The following is a 24043-nucleotide window of genomic DNA, read 5'->3' as shown; positions in this document are numbered from 1 at the left end:
GTGTCTGTCGCCCCCGGCTTGTTGCAGAGAGGGTTCAACCACTCTTGTTCTCACTCGCCGGAGCCTGGGTGGAGCGTGGACCTTTCCCCGTGCTCTTGCTTTGCTTAATTACGCGGAGGCGTTAACTAGCACTCGGCCAACCCTTGGACGCAACGACCAACCCTTTCGCGCGCGAATCGTCGTTGATTGGCTTCTCACCGAGAACGGATGAATTTGGGACGATTTTGGAATCGAGATGATTGAGTTAACGTTGAGGTTAAGCGAGTGATTTGTTTGGCTCGTAGAAAAGCGATTATTCGATTAATAAAAATGTATTTTGTTATATATTGTTTATGTATATATATATACACGTGTAAGATAGATTCGTTTTTTGGAAAAATATATCTTTTATATCGGTACGTTATCACGAAGAATCGGAAACGACGCGAAGAGGGAATCGATAAACTCCACCTATTCAATTACAATTAACCCGTTGACCTTAAACGACGAGTCTCACTCTCCTTGTCAACGTCAATGTCGAGCGTGTACAACGATAGACTCTCTAATATTCGTCGTAGACAGAAATTCGAATTCTATTTTCAATATATATATAAAAAAAAAAGAATTGAAGAATTGAAGAATTGCTCCAAGATCAATCACACTTCGATCAGAAAACCGAAATACGAGAAGAACTGGAAATCGCAGTATGCTGAATATATTAGGCGAGCATGTTGGACGTACAACTTTACTAATTCGTTAAAATGAACAAAACGATATTTCACACACTTGTGTCTACGTTACTCTAGCGAACGTCATAATAATTTCAATCGATACCAATCAATACCATCCGTTTCCTCGATCGCGCCACCAGACATTATTGGATAATTAACCAATAGCTGCGACACACAATGAGAACTCCTCTCCTCTTTCCTCTATTTTATATTCATCGCCTTCAATCCCGTTAGAAGCTATCACCGATTCAATATTCCTCGACCGCGAGGCCCCCTCATATTCGCAAGACAAACACTCACCCTTCCTGCACATCTCGAGCAGGCCGAGGAAGTAACGACCTCGCAATCTCCAATTTACGAGCGTACAGCGAGGAGACGCTCGTTCGAGGTCAAAGATTTCCTCGGCTCGATCTTCGTTTCCATGGTGGAAATGACCGAGACGCGAGGTGGTTGTGCGCAACGGGGACAAATAAGAAGAAGTAGCTCGAGAAAGCGAGAGAGAGTGAGAGACGCGAGGAAGAAGTGGATGGAGGAGAGGAGAGGGCAGAGGGGGTGGAAGATTGGGCGAGGAGGAGAAGGGTGGTTATTTGGATGGAGGGCGAGGGAGAGCTGTTTCTGCGTGAGAGGAGGAGAGCCGCGGAGGATTCGACAAATCGAAGTGTACCCCCCTCGAGCGCGAGGGGCGGAGGGGGCGCTCCTCGAGGAGATGGAGCGTCGCCGCTGCAGGTCGGAATAAGAGGGTGGTGTGTGTGTGTGTGTGTGCCGCCTTCGACGCGCAGGCCCTATGCAAAATAGCAAGGGTGGTGGGGTGGAGGAGACGTTCCAGACCCCCCAACGGGGCAAACAACCCCTTAGTTCTGCCGTAGCGGCCGCAGACGCCCCCACCACGTGTGTGTGTCGCGCGAGAGACGCCTCTCGTCGTCGTCGTCGTCGTCGTCGTCGTCGTCGTGGCCGTTGCCGTCGTCGTGGTACGTCGTCGCCGTCGACGGCAGCGCCACCACGCTCGTTCCATAATCGTACGATTATTGTTTTCTTTTTTCCTCTCCTTTTTTTTTCTTTTTTTTCTTCTTCTTCCTCTTCTTCTTCTTCTCTCTGTCTCCCCACTCATCCGGATGTCCGGTTGAAAAGGGCGCGCGCGCGATATCCACCGGTTGGGAGGAGCGAAGTGAGAGAACGTGAACGAAGATACGATACGATACGGGAAGAGGAATCGCTTTGATCGAGCCCCCGATTTCAAGAGTAAGAGATTATTCGTTGATAGATGAATAATAAACGGCGCGGTGCGTTTTAGTGGATCTTTTGACGATATTTTAGAGAGAGAGAGAGAGAGAGAGAGAGAGATGGGTATATTTGGAGGGAATGAACTCGCTTGTGACTTTCGTAGATGTAGATTTCTTTTCGTTTCGTTTCCTTTTATAGTGTATTTTTAACAGGTACGAGAGTCGAAGGAAATAGGAAATATTTTTATCTTTCTGTGTAGCTGCGTAGAGTTGGTATTTGTACGTACGTATGTGTTGGAGGCATATGGATAGGAAGTTGGTGATCTAGGTGGCCGTTAACCTTGACCAAGTAGATACGTTTCGGTGAATCTTTTATGGTTCTTTATTTATTTATCCATTTGGGTCGGCACTATTATCGAGACAATAATGTATTTAAATGTTAATTATTCTTTGAATAATTTTAGTTTCGGTAGTATCTCTTGTTTTTATTTTACTCCAAGATTGGTGAACCTTGACCAAATATATTTTTTGAATATTTTATAGTTTCGTATCAAGAAAGATTTTTAAATTCTTTATTTGTGTCTTTGCAACATTGCGAGAAGAACTATTCGAATGTTAATTATTCTTTGAATAATTCTCAAATAAAAGAATATTTTAAAATCTTTAAATTTAAAATTTAATATCTTTAAATTTTCTTCAAATATCATTCTATTATTTGTTTATTAATTGTGCTCCAATATTTTTACCATCGATTTTTATTAACATTTATGATAAAAATTGTTCGCTGACAATAACGAACAACAATTATAAATTTAATAATCACTATCAATCCATCAAATTCAGACTCTTAATATCCGATATCTTCTAATGCCTTCAACAAATTTCCCAGAAATGATAATATCGACGATAATTCATCGTTAATTTACATCTCAACATGTCCACATGTTCACACTCCTCGGATATTTCACATCCTTCGATCAAATCCAATTTCTCTTCTCCCAAAAATAGGAAGATATCTTAACAGCGATCGAGTCAAGGAACGATCATCGCGTATGTAAATACGACATGTGTAAAAAAAAAGTTCAATGTCACGTACGATCAAACAATTATTCGTGATATCGACTGCGAGATTAATACAATCATCAATCACTAACGTGTTCCCTCTTTCTCAACCGTTGCTCGGAACGGAAGATAGTTCCGGCATCGAAGCAGCGTGAAGTCAGCCACGCTGGAATTGCCTTACCAACCTTGAACTAATAAGTCTCCCTGCAACGACGTTCGCGGCGCTCCTAGCAGAGTTTAGCGAGAAAACATTCGAAGGTGGGGAAGGTTCTGATCGCTTTATGGACACACCGACTCGGGAGAGTCGTAAAAATGCGGCGATTTCGGTACCAGGTTACGAAATCCTTGGATAGCATAAATCTCTCGGCTTCTTTCGAAGGGAATTAGCGGTGTAATTATCGATATTTATTGGAACCGTTCGTCTATAAATCTCTGGCGCTGTTGTTAATTGCCGTTCCGCGGTTCATTAGGATTGACAGTTTTTTTTCTTTCTTTTTCTTGTCTTTTTGCCTTGTACTTTCTTTTCAAACACTCCATCTATTTAAGGTATAAAAAAGTATTTTTTCCTTTTTCTTACTATTCGATTCTTTTTTTCTTAAAATTACGAATGTTTCGATTTTATTGTTGAAAAGTGAAAATTCGAGATTGATATTTTTCGCGAGGGAATCAAAGGAAGGGAAATTTGTTGTCTTTGGGCGTTCAAGATAATTACTTTAACATTTGAAAAAACGAAATAGTGTCAAATTGCAAAAGTATTTAACTTAGTTTTATTATTTGAATATTTAGATGGATTTTATATAGAAAATTTATTTATTTCTCAAATAAGTAAGGGACAGTATTAAGAATTTCGAATTATTGAAATATATTACAAAATGAAAAGAAGAAAAAAAATTCAAGATATAACAACATAATTAATAGTTCTGAGGAATGTGATATTTTTCAAATTGCTCTAAAAATTAATCTACGTGTTAGATATTCAAGTTAAAGTAGTTCAATCACATCAGAATAATCAAAATCAAAGATATTTTTCCATACATATATATAATTTATATTCAATACACGAATCATAGAATATGTTTAGAAAGTACAATTATTAACGTTTGTGCAAGATTTTTTAAACAAGATTTTTTACAACGATGATGAGATGATAATAATTTACGACATTGACAGTATAGATTCGATCGAGGTATTTTATTTATTCATGGAATAAGATTGAAATGTCACACGAAGGATGCGGAGAATGATAATAATTGTTGCTTTTTTATCGTTTTAATTACATCATCTTACCTTGCTCTTTAAATTAGAAATCAATTCAAACTTCTTATTCGCATTTCTTGCAATTGAACTTGTAATTAAACTAGCATTCGTGCAATCTAATCGCGAATATACTCTAACGAATGCATCCTCAAAATCCTCTCTCTCTCTCTCTTCTGAAACGTACATTTTTTCAAATTTCAATATTAAACAAATCGTACTTAAAGAAACAATTCGATTACCATTGAAATAAATAAGGTGATCAAAAAAAAAAGGAAATCGAGCGTATTCCCTCGAATTAAACAATTTCAACCACTCGTCGGTTCATTAATTCATCATTCGTCCGGAGCGGCCGTGCCAGCTACCAGAAACTATGGCGAGAAAGTATTCTATCAATCTTGTTACGAGTTTCCGCCGGCGTAGCGCGGCGGCAGTGTTTTAAAAGAACAAATTCCAGCCGGCCATTAGAGACGCGCGTTCCGTGACGGGCGTCGATTCGGTGGTAATTACACAGTCACCATTGGGAGGGAAGGAAGGGAAGAGGAAGAGTCGATGGGGAGGAGGCGAGGGAAAAAGAGAGAAAAAATAAATAGATAAAAAAACGATAGAGGATACGTGATTAATCGACGATCAATTAAATGTCGCGGCCGGAGACGAGCGTCCATTGCGTCACGCGATGGATGTTAATTGGTTGTTAAAAGAGATGGGATCGAGTGTGTCGCGAGTGGGTTTTAATCCGATCGAGAAAGTTCGAGAATATAGTTTGGAAAAATAAAAGGATTAACGGGTGGACTCTATGACTCTGCGTGAATTTTTCATTGTGTACGCGGGTGGAAACTTGTCGATTTTAAATTGTTCTCTCCTCTTCCTTCTACGAAATTTGGAAAAATGAAAGACACGCTATATTGCAAAGATATTTTATAATTACAAACATCCAGTTAATTACAGTGATCATTGGTATACAGAGAGTATGTTGTCATCTTTAGTAACGAAATGATCAATGATATTTGCATTTCAATCTTAGACTCCTTTTTTTTAACTCATTAGTTAATCACGCTTCAATTTTCGTGTGTGACTTTTTTTACAGAATTCTATAAAACAATACTTTCAATTTTATTATCAAATAATTTTATGATTGTGCGAATGAGATATATATACATGTGTGTGTGTGTGTGTATACATTCTGAGACACGTAGATAATTAATTTTCTTCCCAATTAATCCAACGTTCCATTATGCCTCGTACAAAGAGTTATAGTTCATTCGTGCACGAAGCCTTTCACAAGTAGCCGTGTCTCGTGACGTATAAAACGCTAAGAAATTTATTAAAAAAAAAAAAAAAAAAAAAAAAAGAAAAATCCGTAGAATCGAAGAATGGAAGAATGGATCCGCAGTAACGAGAATTCCCCAATAAGATTCTCCAACCGGCGGGAGAGTCTACACCAAAAGTTCGATCTAAAAATATCCTTAGACTTCGATCAGCATCGAATCCGAGCTGCGTGGGTTGTTATACCCTTTGCAATTTCACTTATACCTAAAATTAAACCAATCACGTTACCGGCGATTTCTTCGAGAGAAAAAGAAAAGAAAAGAGAGAGAGAGAAAGAAAAAAATTGACGTAGCCATCCGTGCCGCCTAAATATTCGCCTGCCAGGCTACGTGATTATTTTTACAAATACGCGGCGCCACGAAAATTTCCACGAGCCGTTCCCCTCTAACGAGACCTCGAACGCCTGCCGATGGATGGATCATTAGTCCTTTTCAGGAGACAAAGAGGCCCGCGAAACCCGGCGCGATACGTTGGGAAATAAAACGTCGTTTTGCCGGTTGCGTGGCCGCACCTCTTCCCGCGTCGATCATTTTCAGCGATCCACGATCGATCCACGGCCGTGGCGTGCGAGGTAGGCCGCGCGATAATTACGATAAAGCCGGCGCCGGCAAAGCGGAGTTAATTATTCAGTGGCGTGCGTGTGCCCACGTCAACTGTGTCCCACAAAGGGAAATGCCTCGAGGCGGTTGCCCTTCGATGCTGGATTTCGATGGAGGAGGAGCTTTCACTTCTTTCGAATTGATTTTTAGGTTAGGATTTTTTGGGGTTTTTGGTTATGCACGTGTTTGGTAGGGGATGGAATGGAAGAATGGAATTATTTTTGTGTATTGGGAATTTTTGGCAAATTGTAATGGTACGAATTGTTTTATTATACATGTTATATTTAGTTTGGATATTGGATTTCGACGAGAAAACAATTTCGAGGAACCTTTCACTTGAATTATTTGCCGAGAGATGAGATTTTCGGCGTGCAGCAATAGCGTCGATGGTTTTAGTAAATATGATTTTACGATAAGAAAGAAATTTATTAATTTAGTTATTTTTACAGAAAGCCATGGAAGAATGTGCGTTTTGAGAATCTTTTATTTCTTTTCTCAAATCGTTGGCGAAACGAGTTTCAATGGGATAAAATAAGTTTTAACGGGAAAGAAATTGTTAAGGAAAAAGTTATAATTATGTTGAATAAAATAATTTTGAATTAGAATTTGTATAAAAGATCAAATTTCGAAAGACAATTTTTGAATTGTCAAAAAAATTTTAAAAATATCATATAAATAGGATTTATTATCTATTTTTAAAAAATTTATATATATATATGTATTTCAATTCAGTATCTTTTTCAGTGTTACATTTAATCACTTCTTTCGATTAGAAAGATGAATTTTTTAATTAATTAAAACATTTATCATTCATAAAAAGCGTATTTTATGTACTCTCATATTACAAATATTATATTCTTTTCTAATATATTAATGCTGAAAAGTATTTTCATCGATCATTAAAGACTACCACGTAATTAAACTTATATTACAATCCATTATAAAGTTGTGAATTGAAAAAAAGTATATAAAATTCGAGATTGCAATTTAAAATTCGTCATCGATATTGACATCTAACAGAATTGGAAAGAAAAATTTATCCGAAAAGAATGAGTAATCTCACGAAATCTCACATAATTTCACACAACAATGGCCGATCCAGTGTTTTCACTGTTATTATTTTTGGCATAAACCACGACCGCGTAATAATAGCATATTCGTAGCTTTGCGAATTTATTTGTCCCTGGATATTTTTCTTGGTACAGTTCGCGCAAGTGGGACGCGCGTTTTTCTTTAAACTTCGCAAGTGGAATGAAAATAAACGCCACGCTTTTGCGTCTAATTGTTTTCAACGCTTAGCCGAAGCTTCTTCCACGCCATTTGTCTTTCACGCGAGCGTTATAGAAAACTTGGAATTCGCGGAATTTATGGAATTCGCATTATGTGCCGTGCTGCAACCACTTCGTAGACTTGCTTCGGTTTATCTTAATTAACCAACATGTAAAAAAAAGTGCAACGATTCGGAAATGACATTTTGATATCGAATATATTTAAAATATTTACTTAGCGTTAAAATCTATAAATAATAATTCTCTTTACGCGTTTTACGTTTTAATATCCCATCGAAAAAAAAAAAAAAAGTACCAAGAATAGGAATACTTCTTTAAATATTTCTATAAAAAATTCCAATTTTTATATTTCGAATGTATGTAAATATACATGCATTTTAATCCCGTATTATATGAAGAAACTTCTTTGACAATTATTTTCATCGTTAAGAAACAATTTAACAAACTCCGTCAAAAAGGAAACCAATCTCCGATCGGATCAAACCGAGCCACGCTCCTCTAAAAACCCTCTCCACAAATCTCGTTAAAACCTTACACCGGCCTGTCGCTCGCTCTAAAACTCGCCTACCTTACAAGAGAACATCTTGTATCCACCCTTTGAAAACAATGTCCTGGCCGGGCAAGGCCGCCTCGTCCTTCCTTCCCCGTGTGCCAATAAAAAGCCGCGCGACCGACATGTTAGTAGCAACGCTTTTATTACCGCCTTTACGACGCTTTTCGTGCTCTTCCCCCACCGTGATCCACCACGAGAGAGAGGGGGGGGGAAAAAAAAAACGCTTCGTACCGGAATTTCGACCACCTCCCCCCCTCCACACCACCCACCCGGGTATATTTTATTTACGATGTCCTGCATTATCATCGGTCGGAACGCGCGCGCCATTGTGGGGGCCTTCTACGTGCGCGCGTTATTGCTCGGAGAAAGATAGACAGATAGATAGATAGATAGAGAGAGAGAGAGAGAGACACACACACACACACACAGAGAGAGAAGAAATTTATGCGTGGGCGAAACGAGCAACCGAACCGCACAAAGTGGACGTATCTCGCCTCGCCTCGAATTAATAAACAGCAACAAATGACCGCCTACGTCCGCCCCTTTCTCCGTCGCCGATTTCATCGTTCTGGTAGTCGATCCGTAAAAGATCCCTCCCCTCCTCCGCTTCTCCAAAGCCATCCTAGCGTCTCGCTTCCGCGACCTTACCTCCAACGTTTCCATTTCTCTTTCTTTCGAGAGAGAGTCGACTCGAGACCCTCCTTTTCCGTCATTCTAGCGCCTTCTTCTCGGTTCTTTACCCGATCCTGGACCGCCCGCGGTGACCCTCCGTGAAGGCCTCCGTGGATCATTCGCGCGACGATCGTTACCGATCGCGGGATTTGTCGTTACGTTCACCTCTGGATGATTCTTTTTTTTTCTCTCTCTCTCTCTTTTCTTTTGATCCGTTTCCATTTTCGGTGGGATGTTCAGGAGGGAAGAGAAGGATCTGGGATTCGAGGAAGGATTCGTTATGCAATTAAAGGGAGAGGATTTTAATTTTGAGGAGGATTTTCTTGCTTATTTGGGAATTTATTTGGGAGAGAGTTGCGTAAGTTATGGAATTTAGGGCGAGTTTCGAGTTTCGTTTCGTTTTTTTAGGAACAATTTTTTTTTAGGAAATTTAATTACGAAAGAAATAATCGATAAGTGTTAATTTTTGATAGGTGGGAGATAATGCTTCACCGAATTTATATTTCTAGCAGGAAATAGAATAAGGATTAAAAATCTACGATTCTTAGTATTGATTAAAATATTTCCACCTAATAATATTTACCTTTTATTCAAAATTATCACAATCTTGAACTCATCTCTCGAGTACTCAAGAATCTCGAGCTCGAGATATAACGCCTTTCAACGGCGAGATATTCCACCAATCCCAAATAAAACAAGCCAAAATACATTCTGCACGTTCGATAACGCAAACATCCGAGATGAGAGGCATCCCAAGAACGAATTACCTGTTCTACATCGTACGTACCTACGTGTCCCTACGTATCTGACAAATTAATATCTCCTGCTTCTCGTGGAGGAACGCGGCTCCACAGCCTTTATTATCACCGTTTCGATCGAGCACTGTCGAATTAATTTCGGTAGCACCTGTATCGATTATAAACCCGTGTTTCTTTTTCTCCGTCTTCTGCTCCGTCTCTTGCCACGCTCGGGGGCAACATTAAAAATAACTCGCGCCACCCACGTATAACCCGTGGTCTCACGTTACGATCCCGTATCTCTTTTAATACGGTGGGGAGGGGGCGGGGGGAGGAGGAGGAGGAGGGGAGCATTGTGCGGAATTTTTCGAATTTTCAACGGGCGACGCCGCTTTTGACGAAAATAACCGCTCCTCCCGCCTTTTCTTCTCCCCCCCAAGAAGCGGCGCTCGAATCGCCGATTTATCGACGCGAAAAATACGATCTTCCTTCGAGATTCGTGGAATAATTAGATGCATCGACTCGTTTCTCGATACATTATATTCTAACACTGCTATAGTGTATCGGTAGTAGGATAGAATGAAATAGAGAAAGAGGGACGGTATATAAGGAGATCGGTGGTTGCTTCCACGAGAAGACGTCGATGGTTATTATGAGCATGGGGACCCGGCGTAATATAGCCGGCGCGTTGCTGTAGGTCCGCTTCTCTCCTCACGTGGTCGTGGACACACTCTCCTAACGGCTGTAAAAAATGATTCTCGCGGCGAAAGACATGTAAATTTATGAACGCTCCCGACGAGGCCCCTCCCTCCCCGGCCACGGAGGGCATTGTCGCGCTAACAATTAATTAATGTCGCTTTAATTGCACTCTCCACGCTTCCTCCCCCTCGCCTCTGGCTTGGACACAGTTGTCGCGGCTGTTGTTACCTTTCTCCGCTCCTCTCGGCCGAACGGGGCCCCCCTTTTGTCTTTGCTGCACGCTCCGGCCCAGCGGAATTATGCCGATCCGGGCGTTGTGAGCCGTTGTTCGTCGCATTGTCGCTCCCCTCGCCGTGGCAGGATAGCCCAAGGTGAACGGTTTCGAGGATCGGGACCCCCATTGTCTTCTTCGCCCGCTTTGTGAACCGGTGCTGGTGTTTGCTGACGTGGGACGCGGGCTATTGTCGGGCTGATTGATAATTGTTTTTTTAATTAGATCCCTCGGGGAAGGCCGCTCGTTTGCGACTCGGATGAATCGTTCCCGGTGACGCGTGTCGGATGATGCGTGGACGAGAACTTTTGGAATTTTTCGAACCGATGGATTTGAAAAGTAGGAAAACACTTTTTTCCTTTGTTTGAGAATCGTTTGAAGTAAAAGTAGGTTATCGAGTGAAGAAGTAAAGATTTCGATTATAATTGAATTAAACGAACAGTTCGTAATGCTAGGTAAGACGAAGAAAGATGTTATATTTGAACGATGTACGGAGTTTTTATTAAAATCCATTATTTTTAACTATCCTCACAACCTGTCAAGGTAATTGTCGTATTGAAACAAATGACTCCAACGTAAAACGTAAAATTCTTACTCGCGATCGACACGTTGAATTACAAAAAAAAAAAAAAATCCTCAGAGTTAAAAATTCCATTGCACAAAGCACACGACAAAAGTACTCGAGCGAAATTACACACCATTCGGCCAATCTAACGACAACCTCGTCACCCGAAAGATTATTCAAGGAATAACTCGAAGGATGATCGCCTGCAGCGAGCAAATTTCCTCCGACAATTTTTTTCCCTTCCCGTTATCACGGCCAAGGATCTCGCAGAATGATCGGCGACGCGTTTAAGCTTTTGGACCATCATAATCCACTCGGTGGATTCACACCTGCGAGCATTAACGTTCGCTCGCCTCGTTACGTTTCTTCCTATGCCTCCACGTGTGCTCAACGTACGCTCGTATCTTTCTGTTGCAGGGGAACGGAAGGAGCGTGGATGAGTTTTGCTAGAGAGTCCTCGGTAAGTGGTGAATGTAAAGGGCGTATAAAATGTCTCGCGACCCGATACTTTATTACGCGGTTGGTATTGTCGTAACCCGCGCTGACCGACGAGAGTTCCATTTCAACTAACGAGTCGATGCCTTTATAAATGTCACACGGTGACGTTAGACCCTTTTGGTAGATCCGTGGTCCTGCGTCTCTTCGAAATTGTTCTGTGCTGGAGATTGAAGTTGATTTTCGACTTAAATGAGTCGTTAATTTGAATATGTTGTTCCGAAGTTTAGCGAATAATGGTGTACAATCAGAGCAGAGAAAAATTGAATATTAAAATCGATATTCTTTTATTTGTTAAAATGATATAAAAATACGGCTCTTTTAAATTTAAATGACATTAATCAATGAATTTTCTGCACGCATACCCTTCTTTCGTCGAGCAATTTTAATTATTTCTGTAAATCGATATCAATTTCTTGAAAAGTAGACTGATAATAATTAGCGAAGGGATTATAATAATAATACGTGATATTCGATAAATATTTCGATAAATATTCTAGGAAAAGTTTTATCAAAGCTTGTAATAATTGTTTTATGACTTTCTTCGAGATTGTTTCGATAAGAATGGCACGTAGAATTAATGATATTGTTTTTTGGAATGCTGCTAAATGCTCTATAGTTATGCGTTTTCTACGCCCACGTATTATAATGTATCGCGCTTAGAAAGGCGGACTTTAAGATACGCGCAAATGAATTTTTTATTCGAATAAATTATTTTAAAGACAGGAATTACTTTACGTATTGCGCAAAATTCAATATTATATTATAATAACTATTATTTTCTTTTCAAATAGAAAATTAAATAATTTTTTCGATTTTTAAGAGAAAAACTTGATAAGCCGATTTTCTAATTTTACAAGAAAATGATTTAAAATTGGATTGAATTATTTCCTCAACTAAACTTAACCTATAATTAATGGTTATAATATCTTGAATATATCTTTGATATACTATAAATTATTCCTTTTTAGTTATTATCAAGTTGAAATTGATTTATCGATTTATTAATCTCGTTACTTAAAAAAAATTCTAATAATTGAACATTATTGATACGATAATTGTTCACGATTATAATAACTGATAAGCAATTTCATCAAAAATTCTTCATCAAAGAAATCCTTCGCTTAAAACCTACCTAACCTAACCAATAAAATTCCCTCCCCCTCGAACCAAGGAATCTCCAACCTCAAAACCGTCATATCTCTCGAACAACCTAACCTATAAAACTCCTTCCTTCTCAATGAAAATCTCAAACCTCAAACCATTTCGATCAAAAATCCGTCAAACTTTAAATTCGTCAAATCAGACCGATCCTTTTCCAAGATACGAGAACCTGTCACCTACCCAACATCCCTGAATCGCTGAACGAAGAAATACAGACGCGATACGGGAGGACGATGTGGGAGAACGACGGAAAATACCTCAACTGGCAGCGTGGCCTAGCGTGGCGAGCCGTGACGAGGCGAGGCGGGGCGAGGCGAGGCGGGGAGGAGAGGGGGGCGGCAGGTCCCCCGTACCCGAACTACCTCTTCTTCCCCATAAATACGGATTTAGTCGCGCGGTTTACGAGCGAAAACGTGTCGAGGCTCGCGAGGCCGGCCGCGCCTAAATTATTAAAGTCGTAAACGATCGAAATCGTCGTTAAGCGGCGCGCGAAGAAACCCATCGTGGCTGCCTCCACGGCAACGATCATTTTTCCCCCGCGATTTCATTGTGTTGGAACAACCGAACACCGTTCCTCCGTTTCGCATCGCGAATACGACAATAAACGGGCTTAACCTCGGTTCGGATATCCCCCGAGAGCCTGTTCCCTCGCGACGGATCGCGTGGAAGCGTTCGTTCGTAGATCAGGCTGGGGAAGGTTATTGGCACCGGTAATCTCGAATGGCGCGAGTAATATCGCTCGATGAGTTGTTAACGCGAGGCGTTACGCGAGCTGAAATATTCCTCCGTCGAAAATGCGTCGATTTATCGTCAACACGCGCGAGTGGAGGTGGCGCTTTTGTCAGTTGAGAGAAAGAGAGAGAGAGAGAGAGAGAGAGAGAGAGAGAGAGAGAGAGAAAGTGTGTGTGTGTGTTCTTGTCGATTGTTAGTCATTCGTGGTGAAGCAGCGTTATTTGGTGTAGCGAGGAAAATCCGGTGCACGTTGAGGCTCTCTGCGTTCTTGGTCTTGTTTTGGTTATGTTGCGCGTGCGTGGTGACGCGCGAGAGTGTATCGATGCGAATATTGTTGTTATTATTATGGTGGTATCTTTGGTTGTGGTTATATATAGATAGATTAGATATTAGTATGGTTTAACCTCGGTTTGGACAAAATAAATGAATATTGCGCGCGTAATAAATAAATCGAATATTGTTACCAAGAAATGGCGTAGGTTTATGATTTCGATGATTCAACGATAAAATGGAACAAATCGTAGAAATTCGTATATAATATAACGTTTATGCAGCGCTATAAATTCTGTCTGCTTTGACTCGGTAACCTCTTAATATTATGGATACTTTAAGCAGAATGCTATTACGTGCAGATTTAGTTCATGGAATATGGAATGGACGATCTTAAAATTACTATAATTATCTTTTTAGCTTTCGAATGTGATCTACTTTTTGTTATTTCTATATTTTCGAACGATTAATTTTAGGACGAATGAGAGTGGGTGACGTTCGATCATCGATAGTAATTTCAAAAATTATGTTTCGTATGCTTTCGCTATTTATTATATTATAGATAAAAATATAAAACAATTTTTCTTTTTAGAATTAATTTTTTCAAGATGCACGTTTTCTAATAATGCATGTTAATTTAACCAAGTAATATTATTAAGTATACAGATAAGTGATACAATTCGTAGATTATAAACCTCTTTTTTTTTTATCGCATACTTAATTTTGCTTGAAACACTGACTTAGCACTTTTTAAATTTATTTGTAACGTTTAATTTGTTTTATTATTAAACTTATCACTGTTACGTAAGGAAACTTGTGTTTTCTAACTTATGACTTGAGAAAATTCATTAGATAATTACACTTATTAATTCAATTGTGCCAGAGGGTATTATCTCTCTTCCATCTCCTCCAATTTTATACAAATCGTTCGGCGAAACAATCAGATCAAATCTTGAAGAGTTAAAAGTCTTATAGTAAGCAGTAATGGATGAATAAACAAGTGGCAAAGATTACAAAACTTAATAATAACCGATTATTATTCCATTTCTTCTGCATTACACACACACACACACACACACACATACACATACACACACATAATTCTCTATTCTTCTTTGACCACTCCCTCTCCGTTCCTCGATGTCTCCTTATTTAATTCATTAATTCGAGCCTCAAGGAAACAAGTGCATCGTTTCTCAGAAATAAATATCCCCTTACAATGTCGCCGTAATGAAAGCAATTTCGTACAATCTTGTACGTAATTCCGTGTAATTTTCTGGCTGTGCGATTTTTCCTTTTCTTTTCTTTCCTTTTCTTCTTTTTTCCCCCCTTTTTTTCTTTTCTTCTCTTTTTTTTTCCTCCCCGCCTGCAGAATTTAGAGCACCGTTTATGGAAATTAAGAGGATTAAGGTTGCCACAGTGGAACAGTTAATGATCTCGACAGCTACTCGCGTTTTTTGCACGCCGATAAGATTTTAATCGCGTTGAATCCTCTAGTAGGAAACGAGCAAAACGTTTCGAGCCTCTTCTACTAATTAACATCGTGCCGCGTGTAATTTTCTCGCTCGGTTCGAAATACCGTACTGTATCAAAATAGCAGGTAGCACGGTTAATTGATCGATGGAATTCGTGAAAAATCAGGGCAGAGGCGTATGTAAATATAGGTTCGGCGTATAGCCATTTAGCAATATTTCACGAAATTTTCTCCTTGATACGAGAAAATGTGTGTGCGCTATGTTTCTTAAATGTACGGTGGTCTTTATTTCAATCAGATGTTTCGAATTAACGTTAATACACGCGTATACGCGTATTTGTAAAGAATAATAATTTCCAAAAAAAAAAAATGTAGTTTTATTTTACGTGCACGCTTTTTGAAGAATAATTTATTTCTCTTTAATTATTATATTTAAGAGGAGAAAAGTTTCGTTTTAGAAGAATTGTACAAGATGCATTGATGAGTCTTTTTAGCTAATAATAATAGATGTATGAAAAATAGAATATTAGAGATTCAAGTGTATCCTAACCTATAAATAAAATATCATTATTAAAAAAAGTTAATGGAACGTGAATTTATGATTAAATTATAATTGAATAATATTCAGAATTACCGATATCTTATATTTTGGCCAGTTGAAGTAGTTTTATTTAATTTGGTAAAATTTTTTGTTCCGTCAGAACATAAAGTAATTTTCTATTTTTCGATTTTTCGATTATAAATAATCAAACAAGCGATGTCGGGGAAGAATGAGATATTGGAAACGTTATAACCATCCGCGTTGTAGTATTATTAGCCAAACGTAGGTAGCACACTTAATATATTCTGTCTATCTGATCGAAACGCTTTAATTGCGTGGCGATTATCTGCCATTATCGAGTGACTAATGCCAGTTTTGTTGCTTAAAATGCCAATTTACGTAATCAACTTGGAGTCGAACGTTCATTAGAGACGGAAGTCAATAATGACGTAAAAGGAACGAGCAAATTTAGACGGGACAAGTATAATTATCGTGTTAATGAAGCGTATTCCACGATGTGGGAAGAAGGATCCACACAATTTTGTGAAGAAAATTCAATTATTTCGAAAATTTTCAAATTTTCTTCCCGTCGATCGCGAAATAAAAGAATGCGATTCATTTTCAAATTAATTATTATTGGTGGTGTTCGATTTTAATATCACGTATATTAAGAAATATTTGTTATTAAGCTTAACGAGCTTTCCAATGAAATTAAAACGCGAGTGTATTATTTAAATGAATATTGCAAAGTAAGGAACTTAACGCGTAATTAACAACGAATACTCTGTTGTTCTTAGAATAATAATAATAATTGACATTTTAGTTAGACGCGTTGTTTTGTTTCTTGTTAAATCGAGCTCATTTGAACGTTTTTATTTCGGATGATCGCGCGAACGACCTGACGAGAAACTAATCTATCATCCCTGCCTGTATTACCGATCGATCACGTCAAACGGCGCGGTTTTGAAAGTTTGCACTGAAACTTGGATAAAATGTTCCCTCGTGATAACGATCTTATACAGAAGAAATAAATCATCCGATTAATGCAGTTTAATTGTTATATCGGTATGGAAATCGCGTGTTGCATTAATTGGTAAATCATTTACGAGAGGAAATTAGATACATTATGCGATTATGTAGAAATTATACTGGAATTTTATCAAACGTAAAAATATTTATTGATCCTCATGAAGAATCGATCGACAGAAGAAAATTTTAAAATTATTATTGTTTGTATAAAGGTATATTAAAATGCTTTTCAAGAAGATCAAGAGAAACAAGAGATTAAATTACAGGTGAATATAGAAAAAGAAATGTTTAACATGTTTAACTGAATTATAGTTTAATAATTTTGTGCTAAACTCAAAAGAATAATGAAAATTAATTCGATATATATATATATATATATATACGTATATGTAATTATTCGAAGCAATTGTTCTCATCGTTCTTACCCTATATATTCGTCAGTCAGGAACGATTTCTGAAAACAGCTAAGATATTATCTTTCTCAATTGGAAAAATCCAATCGTTGTGATTTATTGATTATAATATATTGCAAAAATTTATAACAAAATCTTTGGGATCGGATAAAATTGGATAAAATTTACGTGCACCTACTTATTAAAATCCCCCTATATATATATATATATATGTATATTCAATCTTTCTTTTTCTTCTCTCTCTCTCTTCTTATCCTCCTTCATGTTTTGCCAATCATTATATATAAATGGTTAAACATTAAATCATATAAACATCTCGTTAATATTCATAATTACTCACGATTATATTCTCATAATTCCTTGAAATTGTTTATTAAAATCCAAGGATAACAATACACGCTCACTCCATATATATATATATATATATATATATATATATATATATATATAATTAAACCGTGCACTCCTCGCGTACCCGTTGATCAGAAGACAATTTATTCTATTTTTCTGCCTCCCCCCTCCCTTTTTTCCTGACAAATGCGCCAGCCACGACGAGGGGAATCAATTTATCTCTCTCTCTCTCTCCCCCTCCTTCACACTCCTTACTCTATATTCACACGAAAAAATGGAAAAGAAAAATTTCGATCCTGCCCACACAATTATCTTAATAGCGCGAAAATAAAAGCTCGTAATGGCGTTCAATTAAAAGACGCAAGGATTTCACGAGGACGCGAAAGGCGAGGTGAGGAATATTCAAAAATCGTGATGGTGGACGTATATTCGAAGAAGAAGTTGATCGCGTATATATATATATCATATCTTAATAGTTATTAAGAGAAAATTATCATACAAATTACAGTTATCATGCAAATCGTGGAGGAAAATTGCGGAAATTGAATTTTTATCGTGAACCGCGTTACCGACAAATTAGTTATGGTTTCACGTTTTACGCGCCCCGATATTCGCGCCACGGCTGTCAATGAAATTTTTACACACGCGCGTGTAAACAGTGCTCCTTTGAGGTCGTGATACTCGATTAAAAATCGGTTGGATAAATTGTTGCACGGTTGCAAGTTAAACTAAATGGAATTTTTGATAAAACTTTTAACAACTTTATGTATTTTATCGATTATTGATGCGTCATATATTTTATAGAATGGAAATGGTATCGATTAAATATATCCCGAAAAATTGTCAATAAAAATAATTTTGTCTTCGAAGCGCAGGAATGAAGCATCTATTTTAATATCGTTCATTTAAATGTTTGAAAGAATGAGAAGGATATAGGTAAGTGGATATCTTAAATTTCTGATTTCTTTTTATCCCTATCAAATCAATTATTGCGGATTATTTCTTCGCTTCACGGATCATTCCCTTAATTGAGAATGATTAAAAGATTGTTTTAATGAGCGAGGTTTTAACGAATACGATGAAATCCAGTTTAATTCTATTAGTGAGACAAGTTTACTTAACCTTGCCATTCTTACCAGTTTCTTCGCAATGAAAAGTAGTTCAATTATATATAAAGTGTCCTCGTGTCATTTGATAAAATCTTGAATTATGCAAATGGAATTATAAATCGGATACGTTATAAATTTCGAGTTTATCAATTAATACGATATATCAAACGAATATATATACACGCCAATCTACTTTAATATTAATTTTAGAAATTCTTCCAAGAGACAATATTCCAGCATATAATTTATCGATTTGGATAATTTATTAAATAATTTAAAGAGGACGTAAATACGTGTCGTCTTCATTCCTCTCCGATCGATAACTAAATAATCTATTTCATTTCTAAATTTAAATCCAAAAATACATGAAAGAAAAAAGAGAGAGAGAAGAAAATAATTAAAATCTTCACAAACAATTCAGCGTTGTTCAGCGTTGAAGGTAAGAAGAGTCGTGGGATCGAATAAAAAGCCGCGGCGCCGATACCGCGAAATTAATCATTCATCGGCCGTATCGATCCCGGTGGAAAAGCAGAAGTTTATGGATTTTCCCGTGCGAGCCTACACGGGGGTCTCTGCCACGTCTGAGATTAAAACCGTTTTCTGGGAACGTTGTGCGGCTGGATTCGCCTTCGAGCCTCCTTGTCACGTATCGAAGATAGGTGGCACGCACTAGGTGGCTGACTACAAAGAAGCGAAATCGATTTGCAATTGAAATCGGCCGCGCGCTCTACGTGGACGCGGGTCAACCGATCGTTGCACGATCCCGCGTGTTGCAGGAAGAAGAAGATGTGAAATCTGCGTACGATTTTCTTGAATTCTTTCTCTGAATTATTAACGAAATCGATTCTTATGATAGATTATTCTTCTTTTTTTTTTTTTTTTTTTTTTAAGTAAATGATGTTCAGATTAAGATTTTAGAAAGATTCATGTTTGATTATATAAGAAGTAAAAGTTTCATTTAGGGTTTATTTCTTTGGTTGAGATTTAAAATTTACAATCAATGTTGTTTTATATTGTTTCATATTTGTAATTCAATTAATTGTTTTATTATCTTCTTTCATTTTTCCATTCTGTGAAAATGAAATAGTTTGTACTTCATCGATATATGTTTAAATAACATAGAGAATATAAATGTATTAATAATTCGTTAATATCGCTATAAGTATCTTCTTAAAGACTTTTTTTGATTTTTCTTTCCCTACTCTGATGCTACAAAGAAATACATTCAAATGAATTTGCATATTTACTCTCGTTGTGTTACGACTAAAAATACTTAACATCTGTCGTTGCATCAGTGGAAATGACTATCGTCGTGATTCCAGGATTCCTGTTTCGATGTATTTAGGTGGTTGAGACTGGGCTCATTAATATTCAAGAGAATGTAAATTTCAGTTTTCCGCGTTCGATTATTTGCAAGTGGATAAGAAACGCAAAGGAAGAACGGTCTCGAAATTAAACCTGAGATAAAATTGGTTACGTTAAAATTTCCAATGGAAACGTATTGGAATGCGAGGGAAGCTCTAATTTCCGTGTTTAAATCGTATCCTTTCAACGGAGGGAAGGAGAGATAAAGAAGAAAAAATAGAAACAGAGTTCGTGTAAAGGCTCTCTCTCTAATTTCTCCTACTACACGCACTTAGTCTTCGAAAACAGACACGTTGATCCTCGAATTAAGAGACCCGAGGGGTTGGAAAAGTTTGACCCCTTTGGAAGCGTCGAAGAAAAGTCTCTTCACCTTTTTCTCGCCGCGTTTTTTGCACAAATCAACGTGGTTCTTTAATTGCTTTTTGTACCGCTAATTGATCGCCAGACATTTCCTCGTCGATGCTGAAACAATCGATTCCTGAAATGGAATGTTCGTTGGGGATGATTCGATCGATAATAATAGTTAACTCGTTTCCTCGTAATTTTTGCGAGTTCAAGAATTATTTCAATTCGCCCTACGGTTTCTCGTATCGATAAATAATCGATATATATAATTTTTATTTGAAGTCATAATTGAACACTTTTGAAATTCATAAGTAGAATTTAGAATTATTTAATAATTAGTAGAGAGTGATGAAATACAAATATACGAAAAATATATGATACAAGTTTTTTTCATTTAATGGTTAAAATTAACTTTATTCCAATCTGAAGTATTGGAATTATATTCTACCTGGATAATAATTTTTTATATTATTAATTCTGTTATTACATATATTTAACATTATAAGTTTCGTTTTTCGTTTTTCCACGATGTTTATTATATTATAAAAGACTTGAAACTTATGTTCGATGAAAAATAGGAATAGCATCTTGATCCAACAAATTTTTCTTAATTCTTACCGAAAAATTCTGAATGTACAAAACGTAACTTCGTGCAAGTTCGACTTTCTTTCATATTCATCCACCAGTATTCATTCCTGTGGACTATATTTCAAACAATGAAAAGGAAGATCATCCCTTTAAGGCACCAAACTTTCTAGGGTACGGAGTCCCCTATTCATTTTCGATCCCCTTCTTTCCCTATATCTATATATATATATATTTCTTCTTTACGCTCTTTTTCTTCCATGACTGATTCGTTCCCTTCAACGATATTTCCCTATCGATTGATCCTCCTCCGTGGTTCTGCTTCACCTCCTTTAAACCATAGTCTTCCTTCTCTTTATAGAATCCTAGCTTTAGTTCGATCAATTTTCTTATTTTTCCCTACTCGTTTAAACACGGATAAGACACCAATTTTTCTGTTTCCTTTTTTTAATGTTTAATAAAATAAATATATATAAATTTACGAAAATAACGAAGATTTTGAGAATAAATTATTCCGCTATTCCAAACCAATAAACTCTTGTACAATAATAATTAATTATATTGTGTTTTACAATTTCAATTTAATTTTGCATTAAATAATGACAACCAAATGATTCAACGTTCGAATCGAATCATTCGTTCGAATTCCAATTTCAACTCCACTTTTTGATTACTGTCTAATTTTTCAAAATCTCACGAATAATATTAAAAAGCCTTTCGAGACAAAGCAACCCCAATTTCTCGAAGGAATTCCTCGATAAAAATCCCTTTTTCGAGAAAAAGAGAAAACGATCGCCCGTAGTCTCATCGCCAAAAGTTTTTACTTTTTACATCTTTTTGGATCTTTGGAAAAGACCAAAGAGAAAGAAAGAAAGAAAAAAATGACGAGGAGAACGATTACAAAAGCGGGCGGCAGGTGGTGGTGGAGGCCCCGATATTCGTATCCCCCATCCATATCGGCAAGAATATCGAGTGTCGACCTTTCCACAGGCCCCTGCGAACCGTTCGAACCGATCGAACCGATCGGAGCCTCCCCATCGTGCCTCCTTTCTTACAATGTTTCTCACGTGATCCACAGACAAAAGCGGACGAATTCCAGCGTGAAAATCCGCTAGCACGGTGTCTCGTGACAAAGAGGGCGAGAGAGGCGGCTCTCGAGGAGGCTGGGCAACTCCGCCGTGAAATCAGTTACGAAATCACGGGGCCCCCAATTCGATCTCTCCTTGACACGAGCGCTCTCTCACACACACGCCTCGCCGTTGTTACGCTCGCCACCCCTCGCGACGCCTCCCCCCACGGGGTCGATCATTAATTTATAACGAACCGCCTGTTATTATCCTATGGTCACGTGATTACACGCGAGAAGGCGACGCGAAGGCGAGACTTGGATTTCGTTCGGCCGAGTATTATCCCTTTAACGCGTGGATTATGGAAATAAAATTTGTGGGGATGTACACGCGTCCTCCTCTTCCCTTTTTCGAGGCGAAATTTTTATTATCATTTCTTTCTTTTTTTTCGAGTTTTATTTTCAATTTTAACTTTCTAGGTTTTTGTGGGTAAAAGAATTCATTCTGGAGAATGAACCTGAAGAGACGTGGATTATTCAATTTATTAAAATTCGTTTAGAAATTTAATTGTATTATATATGAAATCTATCGTTTTATGAAAATTTACAAGTTTTAAAATATCTCCAATACAGAATTTCGTCGATTATCCTTCCAACATTTCGAATTACGTAGTGCGTTATTATCATCAGAATGTTTCATTGATGGAGAAATGGAACGTGGTTATCGATGTTAATTGCTTACCAATCGATCAACGAATCGGGCGATGAGCCGAGATTATGAAGAAGGAAGGCGATTAACGGATTCGATCGGTGTGCAAACGTGGCCCAGGTCAACGAGACTATCGATTGGCCCTTCGTGGAAGGCAGGGGCCGGTGTAATCCGACTGCCGTCTTGAAATGGAATTATTTCGACATCGGTTTCGATCGTCTACCACCCTCGTTCGCTCGTCTGCCTCGATGTCTATTCGAGAAACCTCTCCATACAGGACCCTCCATCCGCGTTATCGCCACGATCGATGGCCAATGTTACACGAATTCTTGGAAAGATGTATAGGATGGAATATCTCGCTCGTTTTTTTTTTTTTTTTTTTGGAAATATTAAGATACGAAAGTTGAATGAATGGGGTTGAACGAGGGATGTAATCGATTCTTTATTATAGGTTTGATCTTTAAATGGAAGAATGTAACCTCAAATTCCACTGAATTTAGTAAAATGAAAAATGATTAGGCTTCGAGGATGAAATTTCTCTTTCGACACAAAGATAAATTTTGTAATAAGTAATTTGATCAGAGGGGAATTACGTTTTATGTATTATGTCGCATTTTCAAAAAAAAAAAAAAAAGAAGAGAAACTTAAAACCAATCTTCATCAGAGGGAATCCTCGATCGTTCCTTGCCCGCAATTTCGAGTTACACATAGCACAATGTCCACCCAATTGCAATTACTTAAACATATCGCGTCCAATGTTGGATTTCTGGAATAGAAACTCCTTCCTGGAAAAATGTATCGAAGCTCATGAGTTCAGAAACGACAAGCATAACCGGGTTATACTTAGTTTTTCGACGAACTGGCATATATATATATATATAAAACGTACTTGTGTCGTATCGACGTTGAATATCGTCCAATATCGTAATTTCATTATTATTATCGGAAATAAATACGCGAAATTCAGAAAGAAGTAAGAAAATCTTGCTTAATAACATAGTGCAAAATAAAAGATTAGAAATGGATAAATTATTCGTTATTTGTTGTTGAAAAATAACCATTTCGAATAACTCTTCGTTAGTTAAGTCGTTCCTCTCCATTCGAGGATACCGCAAGCAGCTTTAGAGAGCCAAACCGGTGGCTGTTAGATGGCTGTTAGTAGTCGTCAGAAACGAAACGTTGTGTATCGAACCATAGATAATTAAGTGGTGACCCCTCTGTAATTCTATTATCTCTGCCATCGTTGCCCGGCAGAGAAATCTGATTAACCGACGTTCATGGAACACGCGTATCATGGCCGAATTTAGAATATTTGCGGATGCTTGCACTCTCTGCACACAGTATCTCTCGAGACGATTTAATCGAGCCAGAAATGATCGGCGAAAGAGTTTGATGGATGAATTTTTTTTTTTCTTTGATACTGTTCTGAAAAATA

At 37.8% G+C, this 24043-nt stretch overlaps 1 protein-coding gene across 1 annotated transcript in view; it reads left to right on the top strand.

Annotated features, from left to right (window-relative positions):
* zfh2 (Zn finger homeodomain 2) overlaps nucleotides 1-24043 on the top strand; it is a 213614-nt gene that overhangs the window by 22105 nt on the left and 167466 nt on the right. Inside the window, 1 exon segment of the mRNA XM_086912419.1 lies at nucleotides 11378-11420. The gene's annotated coding sequence lies outside the window, so the exon portion shown is untranslated.

This window comes from Apis florea, unplaced genomic scaffold (assembly GCF_048593485.1).
Source record: "Apis florea isolate Af1SG1 unplaced genomic scaffold, ASM4859348v1 contig_3391_pilon, whole genome shotgun sequence".
In the NCBI taxonomy this organism is placed as follows: Eukaryota; Metazoa; Arthropoda; class Insecta; order Hymenoptera; family Apidae; genus Apis; species Apis florea.
The sequence above is the reverse complement of the archived record's forward strand: the minus strand, read 5'-3'. Positions and strand labels throughout refer to the sequence as shown.